The 4,661-nt window shown below is 42.4% G+C and overlaps 1 long non-coding RNA gene across 1 annotated transcript; it reads left to right on the plus strand.

Annotated features, from left to right (window-relative positions):
- The first annotated feature begins 591 nt into the window (after nucleotides 1–591).
- Nucleotides 592–3,416, plus strand: LOC121505054. The gene is made up of 3 exons (XR_005991513.1): nucleotides 592–728; nucleotides 829–980; nucleotides 2,817–3,416. It is a non-coding gene; the product is annotated as an uncharacterized LOC121505054 (long non-coding RNA).
- Nucleotides 3,417–4,661: the final 1,245 nt, after the last annotated feature.

The following is a 4,661-nucleotide window of genomic DNA, read 5'->3' on the forward strand; positions in this document are numbered from 1 at the left end:
GGATGGTTGATGGATTGTTGTTGGATGATAGATGTATGGTTGTTAGATGTTGTTGGATGGTTGTTGGATGGTTGTTGGATGGATGGTGGATGGTTGATGGATGGTTGTTGGATGGTTGTTGGATGGTTGTTGGATGTTGTTGGATATTTGATGGATGGTTGATGGATTGTTGTTGGATGATAGATGTATGGTTGTTAGATGTTGTTGGATGGTTGTTGGATGGATGGTGGATGGATGGTGGATGGTTGATGGATGGTTGTTGGATGGTTGTTGGATGGTTGTTGGATGGTTGATGGATGGTTGTTGGATGGTTGTTGGATGGTTGATGGATGGTTGTTGGATGGTTGTTGGATGGTTGATGGATGATTGTTGGATGGTTGATGGTTGGATGTTGTTGGATGATGGTTGGATGTTGCTGGATCGTCTTTGGGTCATAAAGGGTTAATGTGAGAGTCCTGATGATCCTGGTCTCTCAGACTAACTCTGTTATAGTCCTGTATCTATGAGGATCTGGCTCCCCTGCTGGACTATGTCAGTACTACACCCAGTGTTTAGGTCAGAGTTCATGGGGGCGGAGTCAGTCTACAGACTGACAGAGACAGGCAGAGTAGGAAACACTCCTGTGTGTGTTGTTGAAGCTTTCAGGGTCTTTCACCAAGAAGATCTGAGCTGGAGCTGAGATTTATCCTGAAGGTGGATCAACCAATCAGCTCTCACAGACACTGAAGGTCAGAGTTCATAGAGGAAATATCAGAGAGAAGATCAGCTATGGTCTAGGTAGTCTGTTGTCTGTCTTTAGTCTAAGGAGTGAAATATTTCTGTCCTCAGCTCCTCTGTCTCAGAGATGGTGGTTAGAGTGGTTGTTAATGGACCCAGAGGGCAGAAATTGGAGGTGGAGGTATGTGAGACTGACGAGGAGCTGAAGAGATTCACCGTCCGACAGCTGAAGGAGAAGATCTGTGCTCTACCAGGATACACAGGTGGCTGATGACATTTCCTCTCATTACTGTAACTGAGGAGCTTTATGTGGTTTTAAAACCACTACTTTAACACAGCTTTGGACTGAATTACATTCTTATTTACAACAAATAAACACTAAAACCTCCACAAGGAGGTGCAGACTCTGTGCCTCCATGAAAACCAGCAGTGGTTTGGTTTCCAGTACGGACACACAGAGACAGAATGATGAAGTTCTTCGGCTGTGAGAGTACTCTAGCTCTCTTTAAAGGTCCTCCATGATCCAGCTGATGGACTGGATGATCCGTCTGATCCTGATCAGCTGGTAGAGAGAAGCAGACACATCAGTGTTAGGACTGACAGACTGGAAACAGACATCAGGAAACTAGGCAGTCACACAGAGCAGAGTCATTAGGGGCTCAGGCCAACGACATGAGCCACTATTGTTCCTCCGTGCGTTTCTTTCTTACGGACAAAATTTCGCCGCGCTACTCCTCCTAGGACTTTAAGAAAACCTCTGCAAATTATACATCAGAACGTGAGGTTTGTTCCCGATCGGTGTGCTATGACTTTTCTAAGAGATTCGTTATTTGCAAAAAACTGCAAAACACGTCGCCAGTCCCCAGTTTAATTTGTGTGTGTGTGTGTGTGTGTGTGTGGGGTTCTTTGCAAAAATTAGAAAACTATTAATGGGAGTACAATTCGATGCAGTAAGAAATTGTATAGACTTGGATGTTTATATTGTGGATAAGATGTTATTTGACTTGTTACAGAGATTTTTTATCTTTTCAGTTTTTTTACTTTATTTTATTTTTATACAGGTATATGAAGATGTTAAGATGCCGATGTAACTGTTAAACATATTAACGAAAAAAAAAAGAAAGAAGTCCCATAAGAAATGGGGAGAGGGACGACGAAACCACAAAAATAGGGGTTTTTTTCCGCCCCTACTGCTTTGCCATACTTTCACCTACAGAGATCATTCAAACTTTAAAACGTAGGTATTTTTGTCCTGTCTTCAGGAATGTCTTTATTATGATGATGGGGTTTACGGTGTTTGTTAGGCGAGTCTTCAAAACTCCTGTGCGTTGACTGAAAATGCTTAAAAATCGCCCTGCTAGAGTGGGTGATGTCATCACCCTAGAGGCTGAGAGAGCCGACACATCAACTGACAAATTTTGCGAACAACTCACGTTTATGGCAACAAATCTAACACCACACACATAAAATTGACATCAAAACAGAGGAAATCTTGTCCCGCTACTGACAAACCAAGAACCAAAGCCATAGCATGCACAGTTTTGGTGTGAGAGGACCAACTGCCCCAAGAACGGCGACATTTCCCTCACCTGCTGCAATGTTATGGATTCTGAGACGTTGGCCTTCAGACTCAGAAAGAAGCCTGTTTTTAGCTCGCTCCCCTGACCTCATTTCTTGCACAATCAACACCAAAATAACATCACTGTTAGTTCCAAGTCTTCAGATGCTCACGCCAAAATCTTTTTAATGAGGAGAGGAGAAAGAGACTGTGTTTACAAGCAAAATCACACAAAACTACTCTCTGCTGTCTCAGGTGTCACTGCTCTCTGTGATCAGTGATGCATGACCATGCAGGCATTAATTACCATGGATGATGTCATCACTGATTAACACATATACAGCCCTCAATGAGCTCTGATCATGCACACACGGAGCTGTTCCAATAAAGCAGGCCATTTAAACAATGCTTTAACAGGATGGAGGGACACTGTGGGTGGCTTCTCGACATGGTCTCTGGTCCAAAGGTCCAGGTGTGACTACCTGCCTCTCTTTATTTAGTGGTTTAACTTGTTCTAACATTCTGTCTCTGTGTGTTATAGGTGGTGAAGATGATCTACGACTGCTCTTCACAGACAAGCTGTTAGAAGAGGACACAGCCCCCCCGTCTGACTATGGCGTCAAACACATGTCTGCTATTATGGTGGTTTTCAGAGTTCCAGTAGGATGGGGACCGCCCATGTATCAGAAGGCAGATAGTGGGATGGGTGACAGAGACGGTCAGAATCAGAGCATGGACCAGCTCAGTAATTTTAGGTGCCAACTGTCCCAGACCTCGTCCACACACAGAACGCTTATATCCTGTTTTTTTTTTTTTTTTTAACAAAAGTCTGTTCTAAAAAGGCTGTTTTTAAATAATTTTATTTATTCATGAAAATCATCCAAACCCATCTGGCTCTATGTTTACAAAGGTTACAAAGACAGTTCTAAGTGACCCACAGTCAGAGCCATTACCCACAAATAGGGAAAACTGTGAACAGTGGTGAACCTCCTCAGGAGTGATACAGAGGTGATGCATGTTAAGTTGATCAAACAGGCCTGTCTGTAAAAATAAAATCAGAAGTGAATAAAGAGCTACATGTTCTATGGATAAAACATACAAACCTATCTCTATAGATGTGACCCTGCTGTGTGTTTCTGCTGGACTGTGAAGGATGTGTCTCTGTCTCTCAGCGTTTATGGAGCAGGAAGGACGCCACGACCACACAGTAGTCGCTCTCACTCTGGTCTGCTCTATAATTCTGTAGTAAAAACATCAGTACACACACATCAGTACACACACATCACTACACACACATCAGTACGCACACACACACACACACACCATCTTATTTTGTCATGAACATGCAGCTAGAAGTCCTTTCCATCCATATCAGAACAAAAGTCCACAAATGTGGCTCTTTTGGGTCCCAGTGGCCTGAAGTTTGACAGAAATTCTGCAGATTCCTTTTTAGTTCTAGGGGTGTAACGATTCATCGATCTGGATCGATATATCGATTGTTTGAGCAATGATTCAGTCAAATTGAGTGAAAGTTCAAACATGGATATTAATCGCCGTTTGTACCCTCCACTTGTAATTTGAAGGTCCCCCACATGCTCGGGTATGACAGTTTCCACCCATCCACGAGTCAACACCGCTAGGCGCAGATAGCAGGTAATGGCTAGCAGCTGAGAGAGGATTAATACTGAGTATCAATGTTTCCTTTATGTGAAAGTAACAGATTGTGGTGAATGGGTTCACAACACCATCTGATATCGATCTGAGCCTCTGAATGGAATTGAGATCGAATCGTGGCAGACTTTGTGATATCGGCAAATATGGAATGGTTGTTCTGAGGATGGATAGTGTATGGTATGGTGATGAAACTGGTGATTTACTCACTGTTTTGTTCTAGTTAGTGACAGAGGCATGGCTGTTCCTCAGTGGGAGACTATATGAAATATAAAACAAGGATAAATATGAGTAAAAACATCAGACTGGAGGCCTAACCTTCAGAATGAATGATGGAAATCTTGATTTTATCCTGCCATGGCCCAGGAAGAAGAAATACTAGTTTGATGACTTTTTATGAGTTTACTAATTTGCATATTTCCCATCAGGATTTCATTGTCTGTGAGTAGATTACTCACTTTTTTCATTTCAACCATTCAGACTGAAAGATCTTCTCACTAACTACACATCAGAACCATTTTAGTCATAAAAAGTTTTTGAACTGGTCTGCAGCCATGCTGATTACTTATACAGCCACAGGAAGTCAGTCTGTTTCATTAGGGGGATGTGAAAACGGGACAACTTTGTGACTGACTTCATTTTTACAAAACTCTAAGTAGTTTGCGGCAGAGAAATGGGAAAGTACAGGGAAAATATTTTTTCACTTTGTTTTACA

Source organism: Cheilinus undulatus, linkage group 22, assembly GCF_018320785.1.
Source record: "Cheilinus undulatus linkage group 22, ASM1832078v1, whole genome shotgun sequence".
NCBI classification, from domain to species: domain Eukaryota; kingdom Metazoa; phylum Chordata; class Actinopteri; order Labriformes; family Labridae; genus Cheilinus; species Cheilinus undulatus.